Here is an 18,983-nt window from a genome sequence, read left to right as displayed (position 1 = left end):
AGCTAGTGCTGAGAGCCTTTTGTGCACAAAACCATGTGTATCAATGTGAAGAGATTTTTTTTTGCAAGTCTTTGAATTTTTTCATCATCTTTAGTCATGGCCTTCTATGTATGTGGAAAACCCACAACCATAGTAAGTGAGTGAACTTGCCCTGCATATAACAGCGGTCTTCTGTGTGTTGCTGGTCATTTCTGTATCAGTGTGCTGTGACTATTTAGTGAAAAGAAAAAAAAAAAAAGGGAGCTGAGCTTTCACATCAGTGTGGCAGGACTGAGTGTTAATGGTTCATATGTCTGGACAACACAAACATGATAGAAATCTAAGTAAAGAAAGCACAAGAATATAATATTATTTACTGTTGGTCCCACCCCATTTTACATGACTTAGGCAACACACATTATGTTAAAATTAAGTCCATCACTGAAACATCTTAGCTTGAAGAAGTTACTTTAAAAATGCAGCCATTTCTGAGCAAGCAATTATTTAGGCTATATATATATTTATCTTCAGCCCTGTCCAGTTATAAATGACTCAGACAACACAAATTATGTTAACATAAAGCATCTCTGAAAGATCTCGGTCCTGTGGCATTACTTCAAAACAAACAAACAAACAAAAAAAGGTAAAAAAAAAAAAGTGCAGCCTTTTCTGAGCAAGCAGTTATTTAGGCTATATATATGTATCCTTGCTCTTTTTGTCAGTCTGTGTTATCAAAACAATTTATATGCTTCAGCACTGTCCTTGGGGCTTCCAAGTAGCTTGCTGGTAAAAGCAGAACATCTTCAATAACATATGCACAACATTGTTGAATTTCCAGTTTGTCTATTGTTGAGCACTACCTTTCATCAGGTTCTGAGTCTGTAGAAATGCAAAAGACTGGATTTTTTCAGATCCTACAAAGGAACCCCCCAAAATTCAATTTTTAAGATTGCCAAGTACAAAGCATACGTGAAAGAGGGGAAATATATTAAATTATAAAAAGCAATGTGCTACTTCAAAATGATAGTTGTGTTAATAGTTTGGATCAAATGGCAATTTTCATTCTGTCTTCATTGGAGAAATTCAAAGTAATTAATCTTTTGTAGCACACTGTGAAAAATAAGGGCTTAAACAGGATCACAGTTGAGACTGTTCCTTCACTTAACCTTAAGCTGGGCAATAAATAATTATAAAAGCAGCTACATTGCAAAGCAAAACTAATTTGGTGAAATAGAATTATATCATGTAATAGAGGAATTAGAATTCTGAATTACTTTTCCTGCTGTCCTTTGTTCTAGAAAATGTGAATTTGTCTCTGATTTGTGTGTAAAAGAGTGGAACTGGGTTTTACAAAGCACCTTCTCTACCCAACCTATCACTAAATGATGAGCGATGTTATTTGTATTGCAGTGCTGGCATAGGGAAATACTATTGTGCTCTCTCAACTATAGCTCATATAGAGTCTATGATGATTGGGTTTGTGTTATGGAGAGAGAAAGTGATGTCTAAGATGTATGCATGTCTAACGCCTAATCTTCTGCTCTTGACACAGGGCACCATATCATCTGTGCTGCCTTCCATGAGATTTTCAGTGATACCATGTTATATAAAGTTTTTACTCTGTTCTGATGAGCTGCTAAGGAGACTGAAGGTTTGTCATTACAAGTCAGAGATCCTTTTTTTTTGCAGCCTCTCTCCTGCCCGTGCAGCTACCACACTGCTGCTCCTTACAGCTCCCATGCATACCTTAGGCATCTCAAAGCAGCACTGCTAATCTTGCTTCACCTTGGGGCTTTTCTACCAACTCAATGAAAGTTGGGCAACGAAAGTATTGATGAAGCATATATGTCCTAGGTCACCAGTTCGTCATGGAGCTATGTCAAGGGTTCTTTGATAAGTAGAGTCAAAGGATGTGGGGGGAAAAAATGGAAAAGGAAGTAAAAGATCTCTTCTACATCTTCTCTACTCTCTTCTACTATGTTTCTACTTACTGGCATTCTGGAGCAATAGACAAGATCTGTTCAAGCTCTTGGCTAGCTCCATAAAAATGTGAAGCCACAAGCAACTTCCTAACACTTTCTTCCACAGGCTGTACTGTTTCTGTTTGATCGTTATCAAAAACAGTGCTTGTCTGTTGTCCTCGCTCAAGAAAAAAAACCCTGCAAAGTGCTTTGTTTACGAAAAATCCCTAAGCATCCTCCACCCTCAGCCCAAGCCCCCAAATCGCAGTCCTTAGTGTTCATTTCTGTCTTTCACTGATACTAGGGTAGTATTGGTAGACATCCCAGCATTGCACCCTTCAGCATCTTTAGCGTTGCACTCCTCAGTTAGATGCTTGTGTCTGTTGACTGACGCCCACGAGCTCCAAGCCAGGAACTGGATAACCTCAATACCAAGTGGAGGAGCACTTGTGCATGCTATTGGGAGGGCTCTGCTGCTAGCAGATACCGAGTGTGTCAATGTCATGGTGCCTCATGTAGCTTGTTAGTGGATGCCAGGTGTAGTTTTTGACTTGCTGTGACTACTTCCTAAATAATATGAAGGAAAGAAAAGCAACTGTTGTTGAACGGAAAATAAGAACAGCCATAACAGATGAAGGGAAAAGGCCTAATACTTTTTTCTTCGACAGTGACAGAAATAGCAGCAGTTTTGCAGAATAGCAGAACTATCAAGCACATGGTCACATCTCTTTAGAAACCTTCCCAGTTATGAGCAGTATGCTGCTGAAGTACTTCTTGTCTCCATACTTAGTAGCCCTCAGTAGATATTTTCCTGTGAATTTGCCAGCTGCTTTTTTGAGCCTTTGTACGTTTTCTAGTATCCACAGTACTTCATGGGAAGACATTTTATAGCTTAGCTGCATTTTGTCCAACGAATTCCATCCTTTGGGGTTACTTTCCTCGGAGTTACCCTCTGATAGACTTCATTTGCAGTCCCTTAATTCTTGTGTTGAAAAAGAACAACTGAACGCTCATGCTGTAGTTGCCATTTTTGTGCCTGCCATGATCTTACTGACCTTCAGTCAGCGGTAATAACAATATTTTTTGTTTCCATAGCACACAGATAAGGCTCCGTGTGAGACGCCTCAGGATATATATTTATTGTTGTTTAAAGAAAAGTGCTACCACAATAGGATTCTTCACATCTGCTTGGAGCCTAAACCAAAAGCCAAACCTCTTGGCTTACAGTTCTGGGAGAGCAGTGATGTTAACAGTGAGGTTTTTTTTTTTTGTTTGTTTGTTTTTTTGAGTTTATAAGGGTTACAGCAAGGAAGAAAACATTCCTAAGTGCAATAATACAAATATTCTGCTTTTCTTTGAATCACCCATCTCTGTCTCTATAAATATAGTCTTGCAATATAAAGAGCAACAAATATTCCTGGGAAACATAACTAGCTGTGGGTTTGTAGGGCACTGTCCAAACTCCTGTTGAGTCTGCATGCTGGTTCCACTAACTCCACAGAGACACTATACATGTATGTCTGCAGTAAATCATTTATACTTCCATGGTAGAAACTGCAGTGATAAAAGCTTAACTGCTTTTATGCATTATGTCCAGGTGCTCAGAGCAAGCTACATGTATAGATCGATTACAAACTAAACTGAGGAGATTTTTTAGTTTCATAAAATGTAAAATATAAATGTAATGCATAATTGCACATACACTCCTTGTTTCCTCTCTGCAAATTTGAGGCTAATCAAATAGCTAAAAACGCTGACAGAATATGCATCAATTTGACAGAACTTAATTAAACAAACTGTAGCTTGTACAAATGGTATTCTCGCCCCCACACCCCCTTTTTTCCCTCTTTTTGGAGTATTTACTTGCCATGTTATAAGGGAGAAAGTGGAAGTACAGAGCTATTTGTTTTTATTGAGTAGTAGTAGTCAGGTTAGCAGTGTGTGGTAGGGCTGAGTCTTTTCAGTCCTCAAAACAAAATCAGTCTTCTGTCCAATTTGAAGCCTGGAGGAGGGCACAATTAGTCTGATGATTTGTCTGCTCCTTCTACTCAGTCCTGATTAATGTTATATGAGTTTGCAGTGGCATTTTGAAATGCATTAGACAGCTCATTTGTGCAAGAATATGGCCTATTGTGTAAATGTAGAGTGATATGATTTATTGGAGAAACAGGTGTGGGCAGATGGAAATATGATTTGCCTTACAGGGTTGTTTCTAATTGACTAGCAAAATACCATTTTTGAGCAGGCCATAATTAATCAGCACAAACTCTTTTCCTGAGTTTTTTCCTGTAAATGAACAGACTCAGTACATCTATCAAATAGAAAATGAGAGGGAAAAGGTCTGAGTCTCCAGTGAGGCAAGTGGTTGTATTGCTTTGTAGCAATCCCATTGGGATGCTTAACTGAGTGAGGGTGTCATAGGCTTTGAAAAGAAATCCCATATTTCACATTTTTTGTAGGATTGTTAAATTTTTAATACACCAGTGGTAGCTATTGAGTGCCAAAAAAGAAGGCTGAGATGAAGGAAGAAGAAAAAATTACACAAAAAATGGACTGGAAAACCAAAACAGTTCACCTTAAATGGTCTTGCATATTCTCTCTCTTTTCTTCCTTTCACTAATATTGTGGTGTTAGTTTATTAAGCACAAAAATGAAAGTCAGAAGAACCTCATGTTGGATATCCATTTTACAGGAGCGTTAACTTTTTTGTTATTGTTTTCAAAATCTTTAGATCTGGAGATGTTTGGTCTGGAGATATTTAATCTGGAGGTAAAAGAAGTGATAACACGTTTTTTATAACACTGTAGTAATTTGAAAATCTCAGTAAGGTTTTGTCATTAGAAATGTGATCTAGCCTGGTTTTCATATGTTATTGTGTTGGTGACAGACCAGTTGCACTGAGAGGTAGGACTTCACTGTACAAACTATGCTGATGGTGGAACAGGAGGGATGCTGGAAGATATGCTAGCAGTTAATTTCTGACTGAACTTCAGTAAATTCAATAGTACCTCGTTCATCTTTGCATTCAGCAATTTGGATCTGGGATTTTTATTTAGTTATTTATGGAAATTAAAGGAGGACTCCCAGCTACCCATTGTTTAGTCCAAAGTCCATACAGCTTGCAGGTTAGAGTGGGTAGTACGTCCTGGATGCTGAAAAGAGAAACAAGTCAAGTAAACGTGTGAGATACCTTAAGGAGTCAGGTTTCACTCATTAGGTGTGAGTGCACCTTAAGGAACTGCCTTAGTCTTCCTGCAAATGAAGATATTAAAAGCATTTGGGGGGACTTTACGTCAGCTGAATTTTTACCCTTGCTCAACAGGTTTGTTTAACATCCTTCTAAAGAAGGATGGTACGAGAAAGAAGATACTGAATCTGTTCTTTTTTAAACCTTTTTTTGCTAAATACTGGTGCCTTATACAACTCACTGTATCTGTCATACTAGAAATGCAGCCCATGGGCTGCTGCCATCTGTGAGAAGAATCATGTTGGCCCCAAGAGTTGCCCCTGGTTGCAAGAAAATGGGGAACTTCTAATTTCCAGCAGCTCAAAAGTTCTTCAGATATTTTTTTCCTGAAAACAGCTTCGTGAGGTTTAAAACAGTCACTGTATAATAGAAAAAAGGTGGACTAGGCAAGGTTTGTTGCAATAGTCCTCTTAGTACAGCTGCTTTCACATGAAAGCCAGTTGTCTCCATTGACTTGTCCCTTTTTTATCTTCAGTGAAGTGCATACTTATATCCATTCTTCCATTCCTGTTCAGATAAGCATTTCAGGAATATTAGCCCCATCTTGCTCAGTAGGACTTGCTTACATGTTTTTAAAAATGCTTGCCTGTATACGGTTTGTTTGTTTGTTTTTTTTTTTTCCTTATCTGATGCAGGAGCATGAACAGAGAGGAGCAACAGCTGCTTCATAAGAGACAGCAGAATATATTCTGATCCCAACTAATCAGTGGCTAATTTCTTAAAATCTCCAACATCTGTTCTCTGGGATGACCCCATGACCAATATAAATTTGATATCCACACAGATAAATTTGTGTGGAGCTTTTTTGTTCAATTGTTTTTCAGTGTGATTTGTGTCAACATACTTATTTCTAAAGATGAGCATCCTTTATAAAATTGATAAAAGACCCACATGTGTGACTTCTGAGTATGAGAACATGTTGGCAGGTATGTTCTTCCTTGTATAATTAAAAAAGGAGGAAAGAAAGATTGCGGCTTCAAGTGCCAGCACTCCTCGAAGCAGGCTAACATTTGACAAGAAGACAGCTCTCTGAAGACTACTATTTTGAGTGTTCCAGCTAAAGGAGATGCAGATTTTATTGAGTCTTAATCTTTCGAAATTCACACTTTGCCTACTCAGTGTACTTCTCATGGGATTTTCCCCCCAGCTCACAAAGGATCCATCTGGAGAAAATTGCCAGCAAAGTATACCAATTTATCTATGCATGTGAATGTCTAGCATTATGTAAGGGCCGAGGTGAAGTCTGTGTAAGCTGTCATGTTCAAATTCATTTTGACGTCCTCCTGCTTTTCATAATGTAGGAAATATGAAGATGAGAAGTTCTGCTGGAGAGCACTTCAGCAATTTGCAGGGCAAATTCTGTTGCAGTATATATGGTGATTATGTAATTAAATACTACATCTAATTCATGTATTCCTAAATTGATGGAATTAAGATTACAGAGGCTACTTTTGCATTGCCATTTCTGATTTCTGCATATTGAACTGTGCCACCCTGATGCTCTCTGAGGCCATATGGACATGCATGTATTGGTCTGTGCTCAGTTTTAAAAAGCTGAAAGTATGACCCCCTAAGACAGTGAAGCTAGCAATAGCTATGCAATGACACATTTTTCACACTTTTCAGGGCTTGACTTTAATTTAGGGACCTGCACATCTCTGTACAGATGTACAGATGTGTATGTGGTTTGTTCCAGATATATTTAATCTTTTCTTACAATTTAGGTGTCTCTGCCTTTAGGAACAACTCCAGCTACTACCCTGTAGCATAGAAGGTCCTTTGGTATTGAAAGTCCTGTGATCACACTGTGGGAGAGTGAGGCTAGCATAAAATAAGGACTGAGGAGTATGGGATTTCTGTTTACTTCAGACCTTAAATTTCTGCTGACATGAGCTGACATTTGGGACAGGTGTATACGCAGAGACCATCCTGCCCCATCAGACTTCTCATTTGTGTGCAGAGCTTGGGCAAGAACAGTGTTGTGTGTCCAAGGGTATGTAGGGTTTTAGTATTTTCACCTAGGCAACCTCAGCCTTTGGTCTGAAAATCAATTTTTTATCTGCTGAGTTAGAATTATATTTGTATTTTGGCAGTACATGAAAACAAAGTCTTGACAAACAGATATCAGTTATCCTTGCTTGAGCAATAACATTTATTGCACGAAGATGGAGAAGCTTTTGTCTTCTTGTTGCAAAAGATTGCTATATTGACATGACATAAACTGGAAAATTGAATGCAATATGGGAGGAATTTTGCTTTCGTTTGAAGGACAACACAGCCAAAAGCCAAGTTACAGTTATGAGGCTTTAAAAGCAGGTGGTAAAATACTCTTGGCTTTTTTATATGGTACTCTATTTACTATTTATGGCAACTATCCAGAATTACTGTCTTAGGCCTGGGAATCCTGCTATTTATTTTTTTTTTTGTTAACTTGTATTGTCACAGTTTATGAAGCCCCCACATAAAGCTTTGGTACAACTGAATTCATTTAAAAAAAAATGGGGAGGAGGGGAGGAATCTGTGCTCTAACAAGTTTCTGAGCAGTATAGAAAAAATACAGATAAAGAGACAGTGAGGAGCAGATCATGCCCTCTGTTTATTAGCCTTTTCTTTGCAAAGAGTCATGAAATCATAAATCCAACTCCTTGTGTTGGAAGGTGGTGGGTTTTGTTCTGTAACTATGAAGTCTTTGAGGCCTCAGAAACCATCTCTGTTAGATGGTGTGGGAGGCATAAAAATAAACATTTTCTGGTCACTTTTGCCACCCAGATTACCACAATGCTTTGAGGGTTGTTTCATTGCTTCAGGATGGCAAGCACCTGTAAGTTGTGGGGTAGGGAAGTGTATTCTTGATTCTTCTGTAATTGACAACCAAGTCAGGGCTGTGGTGGTTACTGCTTCTTCCTGCCCAATTTACAGTAGAGATGGGAGAATCCTTCTACTGCTCAGAGGTAAAAGCTTGGCACAACATTTGTGGTCTGTTGGTAAGGGATGCTGCAAACTGGTTCCTTTATTAATTTAGCAAATGTAATTCTGAAGTATTTAGAAAAGAAAAAGAGGAGGAAGGACTTGTTACAACTTCTGATATTCAATCTGCTGTTACTGAAGAAACAGAAATGCTCCTCTTCTTTTCCCTTGCATGAAGAATTCTATTTCTGCCTTATATTTCTATAAACTGGTGTAAAAAAATCATAATTACAGTGTACTAAACTCTTTTACACCATGTTGAGCTTAAAATAATATTGAATCCATATTTTTTTTTAGCTAGCAATGAAAAAACTATTAAGAATAACACTTAACATACAATCAATTCAATTCCTACAAATGTTTCTAAAGAATAATGGTGTTTCAGAGCCATAAATAAATGGAAACAATAACCTGCACTGTGCTGTAATTTCTGTACTGCCAAGAATTTAAATTCAAGGAAAAAATGTTAATTTTCTTTCCTCTAATCATTAAATCAGAGCTACAAAAATAGGTAAGGGGACAGGTTCAAAAATGTTTTGAGATCTTCTTTCCCATATAATATAGGAAAAATAGGAAAATAACTACTGAGTTCTGCCACTTTTGCATCTTCTTTCATTCTCCGTCTTTAGAGAAAGTGTTTTCCCAGCTTACTTTTAAAGTATCTATCTGTATATAGACATTTTATACCATTTCAGTAACAGGGTCACTGGAGCATTTTTCATACGGAGACTACATGCAGAAACACAATTTTCTCAAGCATTTACTGGCATAAATTCAAGCAATGACCAACTTTCTAAGAAGTTACATAGTTACATGAACTGATTCTATAAATATGCAGTATGTCTGAGGTCCTCAGGTTATACAGTAATGGGTATTATAGAAATAAATATCGATTATCATTCACCAAGGGAATGTTTTAGATTAAATAGATTTAAAAAAGAAAGAAGAAAAAAAAAAAAAAAACTCCAGCAGAAACTAATTTTGTTAAATGGGTTTTATCTTTTGGAGAAAAGCCAGTTTACTGTATAATTGCTGATAAACTTCTTTTTGATCTACAGCAAGACGTAACTACTTTGAGCAAGTCATTATTTTCTCTTGTTGCTGTTAATTTAGGAGCTGCAAATACACAGAGGTCTGTTTCCTAGTGTTTCAGAATAGGGGTACTGTACCAACTGGATGCAGCCATAAGTAATTAAACCTTTCCTGTTATTACAAGAAGAGTCTGCCATGTGGCTATGTATGGCATGATCTAGGGACATAATACTTTTGAAAGGATAACTTCTGAAGTCCAGGTTGACTGCGAAGTCAGTCTCAGTCTGGCCTATGCTAATGAACTCTAAAGCAGAATTTAGCACAGAATGTCTCACACTAAAATATTTTTTGACATTTTTACAGTAGTAAGACCTTGCTGTGGGAGGACACCTTGGCATTGTGCTGTCTCCGTGCTCCTTTTTCAGTGCTACTATGAGCCATAGGGAGAGCCTGGCTCTTGCTGCAGGTTTGAACTTATGTGAGCAGGGAACATATATGCCCTTTATTCCTTCACAGAAGTGGTGATGCATGTGCCAGCATTTATGTGGTGAGCACAATCTTGTATGTTCCCCATTCTGTTCTGGATATCAGCACAGCTAAATCATGGCAGCAGTTGGGACACTTTACCAATCTGGTTAAAGCCTTGCAGCAGGTATGGTAACTGCAGCCTGTGGGCCTGGAGCTGGTGGCTTGTTTCAGTGTCTACAGCCTGTAAGCAAAAGACATTTTCCAGCTTCTGTGTAAAAGCTAGCATCTAAACTGTGACTTACTGCGCCAACTGTTTTTCCAGAGCCAATTCGTAAATGCTTTATATGTCAACTTTAGCTGGGAAGCCATAGCCCTTCTCACTGTTGTAATGTTATCTTCCAAAAAGCCAACAAAAATACAGCTTTGATATGTTTCTCTAGATGCCTAGATGCCACTGCATGTGAGGTATTATCATGAAAACTACATTATCACAGTAATTCAGGGGCCTTTGGGCATCTGATGTTGCCAATTGCCTTCACTTCTTGCTATGTAATTTATCACTGATGTGGCCTACCCTGCTAAAACGCGCCCTTTGTGGGCAGAGGCAAAGCTAATATACTTTCAAAGTGTATTTGAATTGCTTCAATAAATCACAGCTGTCACTATGAGCAGTTCTATCACTTGCCAGCACAATATGGTATCTGCATACTTCATAGTCTTGATACTGTGGTGGGCTTTTATTTGTGTAAATTGTAATGCATCATAACTTATTTTATCAAATGAATTTGAGTGGCCCTGAATTCTTTCCTTTTTTTTTTTTTTTAATGGAAACTTTGCATTACCTTATAAAGAAAACAGAATTTTTATGGGAAGTTTTATAATTACAACCATTATCTCTTTATTATTAATTTGCCTTAAGAACACTTGTAGACTGTTTTTAATTCAGTTAATTTTCATTCTTGTATAGAGTTCAGTGCAGCAGGGAGAGCTTTGTTTTGTGGCTTGTGTACATTTCTCCTCCCACTTGGCCACGTAGCAGGAAGAACATTCACACAGAGATCCAGGGATGTGGTCTCTGCAGTGAGTAGAACAGTGGGGAAGTGCAGGAACCTTCCTGCTTCATGGAGCTTATTTGCTATCTGTGTAGAATACCCACCATGCTAATCAATTGTCTGAGATTTAAAAAATTACAATAAAAGAGCTTCCTCAAATCCAGAAAGTGGTTGCAGATAAGCTTTCCTACCTGAACACTGTAGAATAGTGAAATGGGGAAGTTGCAGGTAGTTAATTATGCCCAAAGCAGCATTAATTCCTTCATCTGGGAATCTTTTTGAATCAGAAAGGATCAGGGAGTGTGAGCGGCAGAAGGATTGCTGGAGCTGCGATGTGGTGCCCTAGCTCGGGCATGGTCTGGAGAGAGGGAACATTGTGCCTCAGCATCCAGACATGCTCTCCTGGGCAAGACCAGGTGTGTTTGTGCCATCTGCCTGCTCTCCCTGTCCCAGGCTGATAGGTGGGATGCTCCGATCCAGCTGCTTGGCCTCCCTACCACACAGGTTCCGGTAATGTCAGTGTAAGCTCTGGACATACACAAGCTCATCTAGCATTTTCTTCTCCTGCCAAAGTGGTAGGTGTGAGTGTCACTTATATCTGGTGCAGGACCTTGTTGCTCTTCGGAAGCTCCTTGCAACAAGATCTCCATAGCTCTTTTTGTCTCAGGGATGTTCTAGCATTAAATATGATGTTTCCAGGACAGGTAATCAAACATCTTCTCTTCATGGACATGCCTAAAATGCCAGTGAAGCTTTATGAAACAATTTGCCATGGCAGCTCCTATGGATGGGGGGGAGGGGAAGGGGTTGCTTTCTGCTTTCTCATAATTGATGTGGTAGCTCATTTCAGAATATGAAAAAAAGGTCTATAAAGTAGTCAGTGTTTATAGTTTAAAAAGTTATTTATTGGCTGCAGATATATTTGTGAAAATGTGAATATTAATTTGCTTTTTAGTGTGAATAAGTTATGCGCATTGTTTGAAATTGAACAGTGGTGCTACTGTAAAGAAACTCTGTAGCTGTAGATTGAATAGCTGGTAAGGAGTAGTCTGAAAATGAGTTACATTTGTCCTTTTCCAATTACAGACATTAGTGTTTATTCTCCAGGTTTATACACAGAATGAGAGCAAGTTACTTAAGAACATTCTGCAGATGTGTTTACAGATTCTGTGATTTTCTCTTTTCAAAAATTTTTGCTACACAGACATTTTCTGCAGATTGGATAGGCACATCAGCTATCACTTCAGAAATACATACTGTAAATCTAAGGTGCAGAAACATTTCTGTCAGCTACTTTGTCTGCTTTGTGGTTTGACTTTGAGCAGCCATGTGAGAAGTATATGAAACCAGTTAGCCCATTCACATCACATAAGGAGGAGACAAATATTTTAGCCTAAAGTAGACTTCAGTGATGGTGCTGCATTAATTTTGGTCATTGCTTGTACGGGAATGTATATATATCTCTACCCATATTTATAGATCATTTCATAGGATCAGGGCAACTGATGATGGAGTACAACAATAATTCTGGTTAGAAAGTACTAATATACCTGCTATTCCCATAGAAGACCTCTCTCCCATGTCAGCTAAATCTCAGGAGCTGGCAGTTGCCTCTTGGTAAACATTGGAAAGCTTTTGCAAAAACCTTTCCAGGTTAATTTCAAAATGCACATTTTTATAATTTTGCTGCCCCCAACATTTTGCAGAAGCCTTTTTTCTAAGACTAGTGCTCAGACAGATGAATCTTACTGCAGACTCTTCCTTGCCTTCTTGCCAATATTGGCAGTCTTTGGGCTCTGGGAATTCAGCCCTGTCCTTGCAGGTGCTCCTGGGGGACACACACCTGTTTTGGACCAAAGTAGGGTTCCTCAGCCAAATAAAAATTTTGCAAAGTTCTGCATGCATCTCCTAGCAAATTCAGTACTCAAAGGTCTTTTCATATTATATGTTATATCGGAGATCAGTTATTTTTCCACTGACTTTATCTAATATCTATATAGCACTTTTCAGAACTGTTGGACATCAGAATGTCTCATGAAGAATTCTTCCCTTAAAACCTTATTCTACAGACAATACACAGAAAGAAGTAATGCACTTAAGTTGTATTGTAACCTAAACAAGCAAAAAACTATCAATATTTATGATATATGCAAGAAAAAGTGCTGTTACTGCCTCATAAGCCCACCTTGACCACACAGCTAGGTTATCTTCAGTATTTATGCTGAGCTGAAGGCTCTGTATGTTTATAGTCTTTGTGTTTTTTCCATAGCTCTGAACATTTAGCATCGATTGCAATTACAGACCTTGCAAACAAGTCACCGATGCTCCATGGCAGCTTTGCCCCAGTGATTTTTGACAGCAGACGTCTCCCCAGAGAGGTCTACAGCAGACGAAGGAGAAATATTCCAGAGACTTTTCTACATCTAAATTCTGTTATGCTTGCTTTCTTTTGGTAATGAAAGTAAATTTTGCATACTTTAAAATTGCACAATTGGAGATATCTTGAGGGGAGATATGGGGCTCAGAGCTGATCCTATGGGTTTCACAACATTTTTGCTTGGTGGATTGGCCTTCTCAAGCAGTTGCATTTGTTGGGTTAACCAAAATACTCTTTTGCAATGGTACTGCTGGACCATTTATAGCAGGAGTTATCCAACTGTCTAATGAGCTCTGCAGTAAAAGGTGGAGACAAGGGTCATATCTATTAATTTCCTTGTTATTCAGAGAAGTTGTCCTCAGGTGTTGATCCTTACATTTTCAGAAGTGCCACTAAACCTATTTTAGAGAAGAAAAAAGTAGGAGTCTACATACACCATGCATTCTCTCCTTTTTTTCTATTAACATTGTTCATGTTGTTCTGACCACCCAACACAAAAATTGACAGTATGTTTTCCTGTGATATGGCGATAGGCATGCTCTGCAGATTTAACTGCCTGACCAGCTTTAAATTGCTTGTGGACTTCTGGACAATTAAACTGTTTTGTTTCTTTTCCTTATTTAAAAAAAAAAAAAAAAAAGTTTTTGAAGTCTTGGAAATTGTTAATGTTGTATTAGGAATGTCAAAAAACAGCCCGGTTTTAGTGCAGATGTCCAATGTATTGCTTTCATACATATGGCAGAACTGGAATAGGTGTTTACATTTATACAGTGATACAGAATGGACTTCATGCATAGAAGAGTGATAGAAGACATGCACGTGTACTTTATCTTGTACTTCAAGGGGTAAAGAGAACAATGAAAATAGAGAGTCTTAATGATAACATTTGCTTTATTAGAAAATCCCTGACCCAGTCTGCTTATAAGCTCTTCTGAATTAAGCAGGAAAAACAGGAAAAATGGACTGGGATCTACTAGTAAACTAGAGGAGTTTGCTTGCAAGGTATGGATGACTGGGATCACTGTGCATGTGCCTATATGCCAGGTAGGTTGGATTCCTTCCTAGCTGCAATTTATTATTTGCCAATATCTCTTAGTACATAGGTAATGCTTATTCCAATGGCACTTTCATATATGTGCATATATGTTCATAGGGCCACATGGATACAGGCTCAGTCTCATCTTCCCCTGCCTTTCAGTTTCTGGATTAAGCAGTGGCTCTGCAAAAGGAGAGTTGAGAAATTATTTGATTTCTTGTCTTGTAGAACTAGATTTTATTGGAATGGGGCTTCTTTTTCCTTCGATTGTTACCCACCTGGTCAAGTTTCTCATCAGCCTTTTAAAAGATGCTAATACACTGTTAATAAACATTTTGGTATCTCTCTCATTGGAGGTTTCCTCCTTCAAGGAGCTGAGTTCCCTGGCCTCAGTCCAGAAGCGTTCTTAAGCTCTGAAATCAAGAAATCCGCTCACATGCTTACAAGTTAAGCAAATGCTTAAGGGCTCTGCTGTACAGGGGCCAGTGTAATCACCATATTACATGTGAGTGCTCCTAATATGGTGCAAAGCCAGTTATAGTTCATTGCTAACCTCAGTAGTCTTTGGATTATGTTCTGCATGAGAGCACTTGGAAGAGATGAGAATTTTGCAGTTGAATCCATATGGGTAAGCATATGTTCCATCGAAGCTGTGTTGGCTTCAGTATCATCGATGGATCCGTTTGCATCTAGCTGGAGGATGTAGTCCATAATTTCCTGTGCCCTTATGTTATAGGTAAACAAACACAGTGATTTGATGCATTAACCTGTATGAGTATGTCGAAGCAGAGGGGAGCAAGAGATGTACCTTTGTTACAGAAAATATTTCTAGTTAGAGGCAGGTTTATGAAAGCTCCCCTTGACGTTGAGCTGAAATGCCCAGCTTATGAGGATGAAAGCATAGAATCTTAGGGAGCATTTAGGGTGTTAGCAGTGCCTCATCCAGTTCAGCCCTCAATAAAACACAGCACAGTATAGTAGGCTGTGCATCACCAGTATGCTGCAGACTTTCTCCAGCACACAGGCTGTAGGCTGAAGCTATGTGGAAGCAAAGTGGCAGAACCAACACGATGAAATGGACATTTATCTCCATGACCACTGGTGAGCGGCATCTTGCCTGCGCTTGGGATGTGGCTTTAAGCACCTGTGCTTTCTAATGCAGTGCACACAGATATTTTTATTTTTTGTGCATTTTCCAGGACAGCTTTATGAAGTTCTGCCCAGAGTTTTTCTCTGGGCAAATTTATTCTCCTGGGCATTCATTTTTAGGTCTCCAGCTGTCTTTTCTATGTAGAAACACACAATCTTCAGTGCAGGGACTAGAGTTATACCTTGAAGTTTCACCATGGCTGGCATGGTGGAGGTTCACCCTGGGCTTATAGTTGTAGATATTCCAGCAATACTGAGAGCTAAGCTATAGATCATGGAAAATCAACAGTTTGCTTAGGCCAACTCATACTTATCTGGGGGCAATCCAGAAAATCAAACTGATGTAATGCAGGGATAAACCTGCTGAAATTCAGTGAATCTGTGGGCTCACAGCTTGCATGGATGCATTAGACCTTTTTTCAAATCTGATCCTGCTGCTTTTGTATTTGGGAAATCACCTCACATTGCTTGGGTGGCTAGATGTCCCATTGCACAAAGTTCTCAATGATTTACTAACAAAAGCAATGGGTGGGCATTTGCAAATAGTAGTTAGAATATGGCCAGGAACTGCTTTATATACCAGAAGGCAAAGACAGACACATATATAAAGGGTTTGCTACACAGGGTACTGTTAATCTCATGAGCTACACTGACTGTATATAGTGCCTGCAGCCCTGCTGTATATGCAGAGGCTTAAACACCTCCTGCTTTGCTTTGCAACAGCACAAAGAGCAGCTGTGCCAGTCAATTCCCCTCACCCAGCTGATGGTTTGTGGCTCGGGTGTTTATTGTTATCTTCCTATATCCTGAGCGCTGTCAATCACATCTGTAGATGGTTTTGGCTGGAAATAGAGCTGCAGGTGTCCTTGGAAAGACCAGGTGAAGAAATCATTCAGATGTGATCAGACAACGAAAAATGTCTCCAGTAGATGTTGAATTCAACTGTTTTCATCATTTATAAAAAGGCTCCTGGGCAGCCTTGTGCTGGGCAGCTGCATCAAGCAATCTGGAGCTATCACCAGCCTTGCATCCCACCAGTAAAGCAGGTTAGGTTTAGTTAGTTATCAGAGCTTTGAGCAAATAGACTGTTAATATTCATTCTGTTTGTTTCTGCTGATACAGATACATAATATATATATAATAAGTAGATATGTGTATGTATATACCAAGAGTAAAGTTGGTGCTAGTGTGTTGTTTGTTTTTATAAGGGCTTGAATGCTTTTATAAGGGCCAAGTGTAAGGTCATATCAGATACAGTGTTTATATTCCTGCCCTGAACTAAAGGAAGTTACCATTTCACATGAAAAATACCCACATGTGAAAATCGTAATTGAAAACTTTATAACAAAGGTTACATTTTGCAAGTCTGCAGGATACAGTTTTCCGGGTAGACAGATGAGTAAAGATCAGTTTTTTCTTGCAGTTTTCAGTCACAGCTATTGTATTGGTTCTTTTTCAGAAAATAATAATGGTAAAATAGATAATTTTATATGTAATTTCCTCCTAGTTCACTTTAAATCTTAGCTTCAAAGTAAGTTTAGTTTTTCTGCAAGAGCATATGAACACATATTAATAATGTTATGATCAGTGTCTCTGAATTCAGCAAAGTCCTGAATACAGTGTTCTGTAGTCATTTTACATGAAGACCCTCTTTAATGCATTGCTGGCAAGGGCATCTCTCTAGGTGGCACTTTTTAGTGTGAGTTAAGACTTACAGCATGTCATATATTAAAGAAATGCGGCTATTAAATGTTAATGGGCTTTTACATTGGTGTTAGTTATATATTAGCTCTTAATTGTGCTTATGTTATAAATTAGTTATTGAAAAATCGTGTAAGGAGGAAGTGCAACAGACTGCATCTGTATAGCAACTCATGGCCACAGTAAGGGCTGTGACTAAACTTGCATGTTTTTTAAGCAGCAAAGCTCTTAAGAGAAACCCAGAAAGTCTCTACAAAGATGTATTGGCCTGCCTGTGTGTCTGTTAGCTCTCGTTAATGTCAGCAGGATTGGTTAAGGCCAGAGGAATTGAACCTGGCTCTTCCATAGAGCTCTCCAGGACCTTCTTGATGTCACTAGCACTGCGTAGCAGCCCATAGCACATTCCTTCAATGGCTGGGCTTCACACATCTCAAAATGATGTTTTCCTGGTCCTACAGTAACTTCCCTCCCTGCAGGCTTTGGGCATCTACGCTCTTCCAGGGTAAACCCTTGCTCATTGTGCTGGCCAAAGGAAAGCTCTTTCCAAAGCCCATTTCCCAAAGGCTGTTGAGTCTGTTCATGCAACTCAGTGGATTAATTTGGTTAAACAGCATAAAATGTTTTCCTCCTCTCTATATGTCACCTGTGTCGTTTGCTGGATAAGTGACTTTTTTTTTTTTTTTTTTTTTTTTTTGGTGTCCAATAAAATTCAGAAGCCTCAGATTACCAAAACAGCTGCACATGCTTTGTCTGAGTTAATGCATTTAGCTTAGGCTCCAGGCTCTGGGTAAGCGCCAAGATCCTGGATCAGCTGCTTAACCAGAATTATGCTGCTGTAATGGAGCCCTGCATTATTGTGTTGCAATTATTTTGGCTTGCAGCTGGCTGTTCCCTCTATATTTTTACTGGAGTAAGATAAAAGGATTTTGTCTTAAAATAGGTTTTTCTTTTCTGAGTCTTACAGAAGCTTTGAGTTTCATACCATGTCCAAGAGAGGTGCACATCCATTTATCTTCAGATTTATCTTCAAGGAGAAGAAAAAATATTTTTTGTAATAATTTTTGAAAAAACAGAAACAGTGCTAAAGGGCTTCAAACATGAAAGAAAAGTACATTGAAAAGAGAATAAAAGAAGTGATTAAAGGGCCATGTAATAACATGGTATTAGGTTCTCAGCAAGAACAGGTTTATTTTCAGCATCAAGCCACTTAGCAGTAGCATGTTGTGCTTAAAGATCTATAATTTAGAAATCCTTTGTGTAGAGAAGCAAAAGAATAGATCCAGATTTTAAACAGAACTAACATGTTTCTGCAACCTTAAATCTATATTTGTATCTATTCAAGCTCCTTTTGATGGCTATTAATATGTATTTCTAGTCAAAATACAGCTCTCCCAGGTTCTTCAGTTGATCATGAAAAGTAAACTGAATACAGCCATTTATCTTTGAACTGTTCAACTGTGCCCTTCTTGATGTTCTTGTTAATAATGCCAGATCTCCTAGGAGTGCTCTCAAGCAATTTTATCACATAAGCTTTTTGTTTGACCTTACCTGCTGTTCCCCTGGAAAAATGATTGGGGGTGTTTTGGGGGGAAGTGCCAGCCTGCCTTAATTAAAATTTTGGTCTCAGAAGATGTTACAGTTTGTGATTGCATTAGGTATATAATGACAGTATTTAATCATCTCTCTTATTTGTCTGGGCTTTCTGACATAGTAGCGAGGTCACAGGGTTTTAAATTTTTTAGACGTGGAAAAGTAACTGATGGGCAAGTGTGCATCTCCAAGTGATTCATAAAACGTCTTTCATTATATCCATGATTTGCATGTTAGCCCTGAAGGTAGTTGCTTGGATGATGAGTGGAGAAGGGTCTAAATAACAGTTCAGTGATCTCTTTGAAAACATTTTTTCCTCCATGGGACAGTAAGCATGCATATAAATGGGTTTTAAAAGTTGATGTCTTCCCTTGTCTCCAGCAATTAGAATTTGGTTTCACAGAAAAAGGGTAAAAGAAAATGT

The 18,983-nt window shown here is 38.6% G+C and overlaps 1 protein-coding gene across 20 annotated transcripts in view; it reads left to right on the top strand.

The window, feature by feature from the left end:
* ARPP21 (cAMP regulated phosphoprotein 21) overlaps positions 1 to 18,983 on the top strand; it is a 152,709-nt gene that overhangs the window by 123,041 nt on the left and 10,685 nt on the right. The window lies entirely within an intron of this gene.

This window comes from Aythya ferina (genome assembly GCF_964211825.1).
Source record: "Aythya ferina genome assembly, chromosome: 2".
In the NCBI taxonomy this organism is placed as follows: Eukaryota; Metazoa; Chordata; class Aves; order Anseriformes; family Anatidae; genus Aythya; species Aythya ferina.
The sequence above is the reverse complement of the archived record's forward strand: the minus strand, read 5'-3'. Positions and strand labels throughout refer to the sequence as shown.